Source organism: Mchenga conophoros, linkage group LG3 (genome assembly GCF_057382185.1).
Source record: "Mchenga conophoros isolate Kocher_MC1m ecotype Shallow Benthic linkage group LG3, M_conophoros_male_GT1.1, whole genome shotgun sequence".
Classification (NCBI taxonomy): Eukaryota; Metazoa; Chordata; class Actinopteri; order Cichliformes; family Cichlidae; genus Mchenga; species Mchenga conophoros.
The window spans coordinates 2,799,712-2,812,678 of NC_140528.1; the positions used below are offsets into that span (position 1 = coordinate 2,799,712).

The following is a 12,967-nucleotide window of genomic DNA, read 5'->3' on the forward strand; positions in this document are numbered from 1 at the left end:
TTGGAGCAGCTTCACTCGCTGTAACCCTGTGTAAAAACATTAGTCAGCACTTAAATGTTCAGCTTGTTTAGCTCCCAGCTCCTGTATCACAGAAGACAAAGTCTTAAATTTAAAACAACTTCACATTTGCAACCAACTGTAGATCATAAGAGTAGTAAAGTATTCAGCATCACAGAGACAAGTATCATTGCAGGTTTATTCTAAACTCATTAAACTCCTACTTTTCCCCATAATTTGTTCCAAATTATTTAACATCTCAACGTCATTCCACATTGTAATCAGTGACTTCCCTTAAGTTTGTCACTCACCATGAGCCCAACAGTGTGGTCAGATAATGAGCTCTATGTAACTATTCTGTAACCACTGCACATTTGTTCAATTGTCACTTGTCAGTGCTGAATCCTTTACAAGCACTCTTAAAGAAAAACAAACATCAGCCAAACACACGGTTCATCCTGGTTGTCAGGTGTCGGCCATCCAGATTCCAGAGGAGCTGTGAAAAGTCGTAAAGTTAACACTCGCTGTGGAAAAAGTAACAATGGTCTCATCACAGTATGTCTCACACTGCATTAATTTCTCCCCTGTAACATTCACATTTTCTCCAACATTCTCTCAACAACACAGTGCAATTTCATCATCAACATATAGCCTGTAACTACAGTTTCCTTCATACAAAATCTCAGTAATCCTGTGGTAGAGAAACATCATTAAGTTGTGTCATGCTGTAAATCACATGATCAAATCACATGATTAACCATCGGCTGTAAAAAGAAATGTAAATGTTAGCGCTGCGCAGGTGTATACACTCTTTCTCACAGTAATCTCTGTGAGCAACACAAGGTAGTGAATGGTACCTGGTAAATTCACAGACAGAGAATTGAAACTAAAAAGGTTAAATTTTCAGAGTTCACATAGTCATGTGACCCAAGTTTCCTCCTGTGGTCTCCTTCTGCTCCTGCAACAGAGACACACACAGAGATACATCCACACCTTTGTCAGGTGGGGGTTAACTTCACACAATGGTGTTAAGTCAGTCAGTCTTGTCAGCTTTTGTCAGTCAGTCAGTTCCCCATTTATTTTAAAATTCTTACTCATTCACTCAGTGATTCCTTCTTTTGCTGATTGTGGAAATTATCGTCGCATTCGTTTCCACGCTCAGCAAAATGACATCATTTCAAAAAGAAAAATAATTTAGACTGGATTTCCTCGTTGAATCCTTTTGGACAGGAACTTGTTTCCTGATTGTCCCAAATAAGTGGCTTTCTCCTGAGCCCATTTTAATTTTGGAGAAGCTCACTTTGCAACAGTTTTCTCGACGACGCTTCGATTCTAATCGTGCAGATCTGCTCAAACAAAGATCATCAAACAAAACTTTCAGTGCACCATGAAAGTAACAAAATAAAAGAAAGAAAATAAAGGAAATCAAGGGAAAGAAAGGCCTTGTTTAAGTCATGACACGTGTTCTTCATGCCAGGGGGATAAATCGTTACAACCCAATTGGCAGGTTCAACTTTAGTAATAAAAGACAAATCAAACAGCCAGTTTAATCTCAAACATTCATCCAATCAGCCATACACACAACATACAGCATAACCCTGTTGTCTTAGCACATAATAAGTTTCTTCTCATGTAACTAATATGCATGTAGGGTTGGTATAGTTAATGCATCTTCAGTATGTTTTTGTGTTCCTCTCTCATCACACTTTCATTATTCTCATCACTGCTTAAACAACACACATCTCTCTGTTTTTTTGTTTTTTTTAAACTGTACTTTTCTCCAAAACAGAAAATAGCATTACAGCTGTTTCAGACTGAGAAACACCAAACACTCTTCATGCTATCATTCATCCACACAACTATTTTATTTCTCTTCGTCCACTGGGCAGGTGACCTGCAGAATCACGTCTGCCCCAGCTGGATATCTTTCACACACACCATGACGTCAAACACTCTCACACTCGCCGAATTGATCAGGAGAAAAACTTTCTTCATCTTCACACTCTGTTACAGAAACACCATGTTTTTGGTTTTTTTTTTTTGTGTTGTGTCAGGGATGGATATGTGGTTGTAACGTCTGTGTTCACTAACTTTACTTTCTGTTTCCTACCCTGCCTAGTCTGTCTTGGACTCAATGCTGCTCCTAATGCCTCTCCATACTCAGCCTTTAATTTCTCCTCCACCTCTGCCTCTGCTCTCTCACGCTCTTCTCTGGCTCTACTTTCTGCTAACATTCTTGCTCTTCCTAATGCTTTTCTACGGTGTTGTTCTAAAGTAGTTGCAGTGGATTGAGCTGTAGTTTCATCCTCAGGTTTCACAAGAACTTCTTGCAATATTGCTCTTTTAACATTCTGTGCTTCTCTCCTCTTCTGAGCCTGCTCCAGCCACAACTTAGCAACTGCTAACTGCAATTCCTTCCTCTGCTTCGCTTTCCCTGTTTTACCTGCTACACTTACAGCTATTCTTTCTACCAGCATTTTACACTTAACTTCCACTAATGTCCCTTCAAATCCATATTTCTCACACCAACAACCTACATACTGCGTGCTGCCTGGTAAAAATTTCTCCATAAATTTTACATCCCCTTCTAAGGCAGACTTACACATTTTATTCTCCATTACAAGACAACAATCAGCCACACTCACACAGACCACGTCTGGCCCGCACACACACACAACATAGGCCTATCGCTTGCATCTGCACGCACAGCTAGCGCCTGCACGCACAGCTAGCGCTCTCTGTTGAAAACTCTCAAACTCCCCATGTGGCGGAGAATTCAACCTTCGGACACTCTCTAACACCCCAAATGGCGGAGATTCCGGACTCCTCATGGCGGAGCTACCGAACCTAGGTTATCTCCACTCCCCACACGGCGGAGAAGCCTGCGTCTCTCTCACGCGGCTAGCGCGCTCCCGTACCTGCGGTCAACGCAGGGTCACGTAGCCGCTCTTTAAGGCCTTCTGTACTCACTGTTTGTTTACGTTCATGGGAAGAGTCTCTGGATCCCGTCAATCGTCATCCATCCCGAGGGGAGTTCAGGCGCAAACTTCCCGGCCTGGTGACAAAGCAAAGTGAAACACCAGGGCTTTACGTCAATCATCCCAGACGTTGCGGTGGCGTCCTCTCCCTCTCCTCGGTGGATGCAATGTGTTAGGCTCCGGCTCGGAGGACCAAATAAATGTTGGGTCTGTGTTTCCACAAACCCCGCTAATTCTAGAGACTTATTCATCATGAAGAAAACAAGACAGTCGATCGATCGATTACTTGCGCAAGGGAGGCCTCGTCTGTGTCCAGCACCACAAATGACCCCAATGGTGGCCTCCTCTCGCTGCCTTTTATTGACAAACTTCAAACAATAGTTTACAAAACACCTCCCCTTGCAACCCCCTTTGGTTACAAAGACAAGGCACTGTATGTAAATGTATACACTGAGTGTGTGTGTGTGTGTGTGTGTGTGTGTGTGTGTGTGTGTGTGTGTGTGTGTGTGTGTGTGTGTGTCAGACCTCCTGCTGACCAAAGGGTCATAAACCCAGGAAGCTTACATCAAAAGAAACAGGTCTTTCAGATAGGATGTATCTACAATAAAACCTCCCCCAGCACAGAGTGGCTGGAGAGGTGGTCAGGATCAAAGGAATGGCTTTGATCCTACTGCTTGAACTAAGACTGTACAAATTTAAGAAACACAATGGCAACATTCAACAATTAGACTTAACAAGACGTTTTCAAAAATCTCAGTTTTCAGTGAAAACGCCGTTTACGTGTGGACCAAAGGCGCAAACGCTCAGAAAAATCTGCGTTTTCAAAAATCCCGGTGTAAGTGTGGGCGTGGCCTTACTCAGCTTTGATGCTGCCAACGTGGTCACTGGATAAAATGAAGTAACCGGTCAAGGCAGCAGTGGCAGAGCAACCCTTATATTCGGTTTCTCATGTTTAAAAAATACTCAGTTACAGCGCACGTACAGATGATCTTTGTAGGTGGGATAAACCTGCTCTCAGCAAGAAGGTCGTGGGTTTGAATCCATGTCTGATTCTCTCCTGGTACCCTGACATCCTCCCACAGTTTAACTGCTTCTTGCCTAATAACAGCTGGGATAGGGTTACACACACACAGTCCTGTTTTCATATCTCCGTGGGGACATTGATGTAATGCTTTACCTAACACCTAACCCTAACCCTAAAAACTGAATGCCTAACCCTAACCTTCAGCCCTAAACCTAACCACAACGTAATCGTACCCCTGACACTAAAACACCATGTTTAGTCTCAAAAACGCCTTCAAACTCTTGGCGACGCTCATTTTGTCCACAAGTGGAGTCACGTTCCAGTTTCTGTAAACATGGTGCAAACACACACGACCCTGAGCTGAAAAGATGGATGGATGTGTAAAATCCATATTGCTGCTGTTCACAGCAGGACTTTGTTTAGCTTCTGTTCCAGTATTCCTGAACTGGCTTCTCCAAACCGGCAGCCTGCTGTTACGATCAGCTGTGGGAAATCTACAAACTCATTACAAAATATCAGAACTAAGACTTTTATTTTGACGGGTGGCTTCTCAGCTGGAGTTGGTATACGGCGAGCTGTGAGAGGACAGAGATGGAGAACGCACATTTAACTCTTTAACAGGAGATACGTTACGACTAACAGACGACTGCTGTCTACATGATGTCTTTGCAGCCCTTATGCTACATGTTACACAACTTTTCTTCATGCCAACAAGACTGAGGTGCCACATAGTCGACACATACAGCTGATTATGATGCATGTTTTACTGTTGCTATGTTCACATCATCTGCTTGGCTTTATCACTGAAAGCCTGGAGATCCTCTGACGTGTGCATGGCTGATGTGAAGTATGATTAGTCCTACATGACATCAACAACAGAGGCAATGAAAGCTTTGTTGTTAACAGGTTGTAGGTAAAGTCAAATGTCTACTTCTACACTTGTGTTGGGTAAAGTTCTTCTCACTGCAGCAGATTTATATCTGTGCTTTCACAGGGCGTGATGTGGAGCTCAGTGCTGAGGTGCAGGTCTCCTTGGAGACGGCATCCTGGCTGAAATATTATCATGCTTCCAAAACATTTCAGCTTTTATTTTGAAAGAAACAAGACTTGAAAACGAATCCCCTTCTTCCTCTTTGTCTTTGTTCTTCAGAGGAGTGTCACCTGGACAAACTCAGGGCTGTTCTAGAGCCTTTGTTATTATTTGACTCCATAGAAATAAAACTGAATGGAATCAAACAAAAACTCCCAAACAGCTAAAACACTTTGCTTTATTCTCTTTTTTAACAAATACGTTGAAGTCCATCCACAACAACACAGCTGAGATCTCCTTTGTAATCAAGTGTTTCCATCCTTTGTACAGATCTGCATACAAAACAATCATTTACGTCCCACAGAAGTCTAGTTACACGTAACTATACAAGAACTGGTGAATGACAGAAACATGAGACACATGATCACAGGTGATAACAAAAAGAGAAAGAATTCATGTGTTAGTGATGTTTTTCAGCCCTGATGGCTCATGTTGGAGAAACAAGCTGAGGTACGTGGAAAGTTCACACACACAAGTGGGCGTGAGCGCACACACAGAGAGAGAAACACAACTGAAGCATCTGTTTGCTGTTTCTGCTTTCATCATCTCTGCTGCTGTGTCAGGCTGGGGTCTCTCAGTGACGTGGTTGAGGTGAAGTATGACGAGTATCCCTGATTCAGTCCATCGAGACAAAGGGCAAAGAAAGCTGTTGTTAACAAACTCTATGGTGATGTGGCATTTAGCTCTGACTCTACGCTCTGCTGAATCCTTTGAACCTGCTGATCAGTAAAGCTCTACGTGCTGCAGCAGATTGACCTCATCTGTGTTCACAGGTGTGGACCTCAGCGCTGAGGTGCAGGAGACTTTCATTCAGTTCTCCCTGCAAACAGCATCCAGCCTGGAAATACTGTCATCTTTCCCAGAAATGCTGCTCTTATCTCAGAGAAGAAGTCTGATGTAAATAACTGCAATCAACAGTGATGTTCTGCACAGATCACTTTTCCATTTTGCTCTCTAGATGAGTCCCAGCTGCCTGACCTTGTGTCCAGGTGATCGTCTCACTGAGGAGCTTTTGTTCTGAAAATCTCACGTCCATCACCTGTTTCCTTTTTACTATCTCTGCTCTTTCTTTATTCACAATGCTCATAATATCACACAATTATATTCATCACCTGCATGTTTTTATCCAGCTGCTGTTAGAACCAAACAAATAAAAAGGATGAAAAGCCTGAAATCCTTTGATTTATTACATTTGAAACAAATATGAGAGCATCCCTAACAGCACAGCTGAGACCTTTGTTTTAATCAAGCCTTTGTATCGACACACTTGTAAAGATTCATATACAAAACATAATAGAATAAATCAATATAAAATACACATAATCACAAAAATGCAGCCATGTTGTGAGTTTGCATCTAAAACATGCATGTTTCCCTTTGTACAGGCAGATTTACAGCAGACAAAGCAACACGCTGATCGACTTTGACCGCTGCAAAAACAAAATACCCACCAAGTCTGAAGTCGATCAGAGGAACTGTTGACAGACTGACAGACAAACAGATGCTTGATTCATTGGTGCGATTAAATGTTCTTCTTTAGCAGCATCACTTCATGTGTTTGTGTTCCAGGAATAAAGGTCTGTTTAAACTGGACGTCTCCTCAGCATCACTCGTGCTGTCATGGTTTCAAAGCTGTGCAGAAAGAATCTGAGGGATGATACAAAGGTGACCAAAGTTACAAACATCCAGCTGTGCTGCAAATGTTTGCAGAGCTCCAAACTCTTTGGCTTTCTGCAGAGCAAGTATGGAAGAAGCACCTGAGCTAACTTCAGTTTAGACGATATGAGGAAAAATGCTGCTTCCCAAAGTTTCCTACAAGTATCCAGTTTATATTTAGAGAAGCGAAGGCTCTTTATCCTGACAACTACTCCCTGGTGGATCCCTGTCCTGTGACAGCAGCAAAGACTGTGTATCAGTATCATCAAAGCCACTTCAATAACCAGTGTTTAAAGCTCTCTAGCAGATGGACTTCAGTGGCAGCCGCCTCTGTCTGCTGTGTACAGAAGGTTCTCTGATGAAGCACACAGCAGATGCTGCACTACAACAGCAGCAGCAGCTCAGCTTCAGTTTGCTTCGACGCCCTTTTTGACCTGTGAAACAGCAGAAAATGAAACATTTCAACACCCGTTTGTTAGCGTGAGCTATTCTGCTGTTTTTCATCATTTCACAGGTGAAATAAAATCACATTTACTTCCTGTAGGAGTGATCGTGTCCAGCCTGACTGAGACCATGTGCTCCATCCTGCACAGGTAATAAACCTCTGACATGAAGGGCTGTCAAGTAGTTTTAGACAAATGGGGGTAAAAGAGACGTTAAAAGCTTAAAGAGAAACTACATTTTCTAAGAACTGTCTGACGTTCACCTCTCACACAGTGGATACGATTCTGCCGCTGCAGGAATAATCTTTGTGGTTATGAAACTGTCCATGTGTTTGCAGAAAATGTCACATGTTCAAAGCCATCCCAGCACCTGGGGTTTGTATAAGTGCAGCTGCTGGTGGGGAGATAGTCTCACTCTTCTATATAAAGAGTCAGCAGGCAGCAGATCTTCATCTGTGATCTCCTCCATCATCACGTCTTCACTCTTCAGCAGCTATGGCTTCACTTCGTGCCCTTCTGGGAGTGGTGCTGTGCTCCTCATGGTTTCTGCTTCTGCCTCAGGCGGACTTTGATTTACAGAGTCATCCATAATATTTTTTATTTTTTATTTTACTGCCCATCTATTTTCATACAAATGTCTCCGTCTTATGGAAAAGGGGTGGAGCTTATCCAACGAGGACAGGCAGGGCCCCCCCAGACAGTTTAGCAGTCTATACAGGAGGCTGACCTTTGCAACATGTACTTCTATAATGACTTCACCATTTAGGTTATTTGGTTATGTTTCACCCTGGATTTTGTGTGATAATATTTATTTTGTCCACTGATTTAAAAACAACAAACTATATGAATATAAAACAGAGTGAACAACAAAACATCAGCTTTGGAAACTTTGATGTAAAATTCTGCAGTTGTTTTCTCAGATATGGCATAAATCAAACTAACATACATCAGTGTGTTATTAATGTGCACACACACACACACACACACACACACACACACACACACACACACACACACACTCACACACGTGTTACAATAAACAGCTCTTATGCTTCTGTATGATTCTCAGTGCTTTCCATTTGCGTGTCCACAGGTTGCTGTAAGTGGTGCTTGACTGCAGTTTGCTCTCATTTCAAGTGGTTTGCTGTCACAAAGCCAACAGGAAGTCCGGCCATGGTTGAGCCAACTGAAGATGGGTTGAAGGTGGCGTCCTCGTTTCCTCTGTGAGTGCGAGAGGACAGACAAAGCAAACACCGTTTGGACAGCATTAAAATATTTACACTGATGATTAATGTTGTGTCTTTGCACCTGTAGCGATACATGTTGGAAAATGGAGACTTTAGCCACCAAGACTGACGTGCCTGGAAACTTCCCTGTGAGTACGCCCACAAAGACAGGAAACAGTTTAGCCACCGCGGTTAATCCTCCATCATCATCATCCAGTATTTTCCACATCTTTTCTTCTGCTGTTTCCCTTGTTGTCAGTCACGGGGTTTGTGACTGAAATGCGTGTGGTCGACGGGAAGCCTGACGAGTACGGCCTGAATCATTCCATCAACACCGGACGGAGTGAAACCTTTGTTGAAAACAGATTATATGGTAACGTTGCATTTAGCTTCAGTAAACTGTGAAGTTACAGCAGCAGATTTACATCACGTGGCTTCACAGGAAGTAGTCTGGACCTCAGCGCTGAGGTTCAAGCAGCTCTGCTTGCAGACGGCATCCTTCCTGAAAATGTTCTTCATCTTCCTAAAACCAGAACGTTTACATTGGTGCTGAAGTTCTATATAAAAACAGCCTGAAATACAAAGTGATGTTGTGCACTGATTACCTCACACTTTCCATGTTTCCTTCTACAGAGGAGTGTCCGCCTGAGTGTTTTGTCTGATCTGTTGTTGATCGTCTCATTGACACTGCATGCAGATCTGACACCAGGGCTGGACTGGGACAAAAAATGGTCCCGGGCATTTTGACTGGAGACCGGCCCCCCAGGTATTAAAGGAAAAACCATAAAGCCTTTGAATGAAAACAAACGCTGTTGTCACAGTGATGGACGCTGTCTTGTTGGTATACATGCATCAGTCTAATAAACTTAAACCTGCACCATCCTCCCTGTCCTGGTATTCTAAACAGGAAGTAGACTGTTGGTCGAGTTAACCTCCTGAACATCTACAACACACGGTGGAAACCTGACATTAAGACAGAGACTAGAGGTGAGACATGATCATTGCTGATTACTGATGACAGATTTAGATATGTTTTCATAAACCTTTCATTTGCCACATCAATAAACAGCACGGCAGGGCAAAATATGTTTTCTAACATGGCGACCTTTAAAAAGTGAAAGGAGACAGAAAGACAGCTGAGAAAGAATCAAACTGACTTTTTGATGCATTTTACACACAGTACTGGTGCAGAATCTAGAAAATGTGGGAAACACTGGCATCATATGCAGTACTTACTTCTGAAGAAATTATGATGGGACCCTAAAAAATGACTATGTACAATAATGGATTTCTATACATTTTACATCAGATGGAAACGTTTGTTGTAAGATTCAGATAATTATTTATTAAAAGTGAGACATTTTAAATGAGAACAAGAAAGAAAAGTATGTCTTTGTGCCCCCCTCTCCCTGTTAATGCCCTACCTGCCCCCCTGGCAACACTTTGCTAGACCCGCCCCTGCACAGTTACCAGCTGTCAGCTACACAAAAAGGATCCTGGTGTTATTTGTCTCTCAGAAACAGTTCATAACTTCAACTCATTTTTGTTTTGTCAGGTTTTGTTCTTTACATTGTCTTTCTTCTATATAATTGTTAAACATTTAATAAATATGTCTACAAAAAGATTTTAAAAATCAGACATTTCACACAGACACCCAAATGATTTCTGACTGATGAAGGGGGCTGAAGGTGCCCTGCTCTTGCCCAGCTTCTGCTGCTCTCTCCCTGCTCACTGTCAGCAGCTGGCAGCCTCGGTCCTGCCTGAGACTCTTCATCTATCAGTGCCAAAGAATATGGGAAATAGCAACGCACAACATGCACATTACAAAACAAGCACATGAATCAGCATTACATTCATTAGTGAAGTGCTGACGTTCGTTCCTAAACTTTGGGCCTTAATTAACATCACTGTGAACTAATGTTTGCTTTGCTTCTTAACCAGTGAAGCAGCGAGGGGCTTTCTGAGGTTCCTGCTCGTAAATGCCCAAAATGAGTCGAGTATTTCTCTGCAACTACAAACTCTGTTTTCATCAGAGGTGTAAATATTACAGCACTGTGTCAGAGTCACTGAGGCTGGAACACAGAAAAAGGAAGTAGATGTATTTATTTTTAGACTTTATTGCCTGGAACCACTTTAAAAATACGCTTTGGGTCACAATTAACTGCAGAAACCAGGAATCCACATATGAACATTATCTGTGCAGAGATTTATGCTTCTGAAGGTAAACAGTGAAAACTTGCAGCACTAAATGCACAGATAGCCAGGCGTTTCACATTTTGGGACCATCTGCCAGTTTTCATTTCTTAGGTATTGAAGAGCAGAAATGATTGAATTTTATTTACATGCTTAAAAATGTTTGCTTTTGAATATTATTTGAAGAATTACCCACACACTCAGGCACTGTGGGCCTGTTTCCCTTTGCACAACCGAGTGTTGGAAACGGGCCTTTTCTCTTTAAACTCTGAGGGGCTGTAACTTTGGCTTCTATTGGCAGATTTGCATGATTGACCCTCTTTTTAAAATAGTTTTAGCCAAGAGAATCAAGCTAACATCACTGTTTTTACGTCAGCTCACGTCACACGAGCTGTTTCAAGAAAAGTCCTCCTGTCACACAGCAATGCCTACATGAATCACACCACTCTGCTTAAATAATAATAATAATGTTTAGTGAAGCAGGTGAAGCAAAGGGCTGCTTTTAATAGGCTGGGAGACCCAGGTGTGCTGCTTTAGCTGCTGAGCCTCTCATGCTAGCCTCCATCTATAAGCTGGGATCACAGGAGCACTGCAGTCCTGACTAGATCAAGGATTGTTATTCATGCAGGTGACAAAAGTTTACATTCACAGAGTCATAGGATTGAGCCTGGTTTGAAAAGCAGCTGTTTAATGCAGCTGCTTAGAGTTCACACACAGTAGAAGAATCAGACTTGAGTCACATTTCAAACACTGGAAAAATACTCAGCAAGTAACAATGAAAACAGCACAGACTCAGTATATCCTGTTCAGTCCTGTGTTTGATATGAATGTGCTGTTCAGAGAGGATCTCGTGTCCTCTTTTACAAAGCCTTTGTTTCATGATGTTTGTGTATAAATGAATGTAGGTGTGTTTCTAAGTGTGAAGGAGCCCTGGGAGAAAAGACTGAAGCTTGTGCCAAAGAACAAACAGGAAAGAAAGATCAGCATTAATGAAGACGAGCACAGAAGGAGCCCAAGCACGTGTTGCTTTTTCAGATTTCTCTAAAAGTGTGTGTTCATTTGTTCCATCCTTCACAACAAACAACAGCTGACAGACACACATGCACTCTGTGTCACTTCACAGGGGCTGATGAAAGTGGACACAGTAAAGGGAGAGCTGGACCTGCTCTACACATCCTGCACTCTGTTAACAGACTTTATTCTGCAGCATCAACAGATAAAAATATATGAAGATATAGAAACGTTTAACATTGTGACTGTTCACATTAGTGAAGCTGTTACTTTGCTGCCAGGTGGGAAAAGAAGCCTAAAGCTGAGTCTGATTAAACATCTGCTGCACCAGAGAGTTTCATGGCCCTGCTTTATCCTGTGCTTGCTGACCACCTCGTCCTGAAACCTCTTCATCATCCTCACAGTTGTGTGAAGAAAGAGGGAAGCAGGTGGAAACCATCTGTGCTGCTGTGTTCACTTGTGTGTGTGCGTCTATGGTCATATCTAATGTGTACCTACAGACAAACACAAACACCTGGCATTGCACAAGAGTCTCTATGGAGCAACCTGCAGATGTCAGAGATGTGATTAGAGGGTAAAGTGGACTAGTGAGAGCATCTATGTTGTTGTTGTCTGCTGGGGGACAGCATCAGCTCCAGAGATGCATCAGGATCAGCAAACTAATCTGCAAGGCTGCAAGTGTCACTGAAGGAGTTTGAGTCAGTGAGGGACTCAAACTCACACAGCTGGTCAAGAAGGCTCAGCAGCTGCTGTATTTCCTGAGGAGGCTGAGGAAATTTGGTATGTTGGCCAAGATCCTCAGCAGGTTCTACAGCTGCACTGTGGAGAGCAGCCTGACAGCTGCATCACTGCATGGTACGGCAGCACTACTGCAAACCGCAAACGCCTGCAGAGAGTGATAACAACTGTGGAGAAGATCATCAGGACCCCGCTGCCCTCTCTGCAGAGCAGCTACCATCACAGAGTCCAGAGGAGAGACACACCTCTGCCCTCGAGACGAAGGTTCAGAAGTGTGAAATGTAGAACATCCAGACTCAACAACTCCATCTTCCCCACTGCTATCAGACTCCTGAACAGCTGACCGACCTCAAACTGCAGTTTGCACATCAGGTCACTTTGCACACTAAGTTCATTTTGCACATTAAACTCCATGTACATCCATGTTCATCGACATCTGCAGACCACACGTGTCTTCAGTTACTTATTTGTACTTATTTGCAGTTATTTATCTTTTTATTTTATTTTTTTAAGTTATTTTTTATCCTTATTTTATCTTTTTATTTATTCTTATCTTGTTCTTTTAACCATTATCTAACTTGGCATTGTGCACGGTGTGTTTAGATTCAGTT

General features: G+C 42.6%; 1 protein-coding gene and 1 long non-coding RNA gene across 2 annotated transcripts in view; both read left to right on the forward strand.

Annotated features, from left to right (window-relative positions):
- LOC146576990 (protein NLRC3-like) overlaps positions 1 to 12,967 on the forward strand; it is a 460,027-nt gene that overhangs the window by 111,220 nt on the left and 335,840 nt on the right. The window lies entirely within an intron of this gene.
- LOC146576993 (uncharacterized) lies at positions 8,322 to 9,138 on the forward strand. The gene is made up of 4 exons (XR_014891387.1): positions 8,322 to 8,411; positions 8,503 to 8,563; positions 8,674 to 8,787; positions 9,048 to 9,138. It is a non-coding gene; the product is annotated as an uncharacterized LOC146576993 (long non-coding RNA).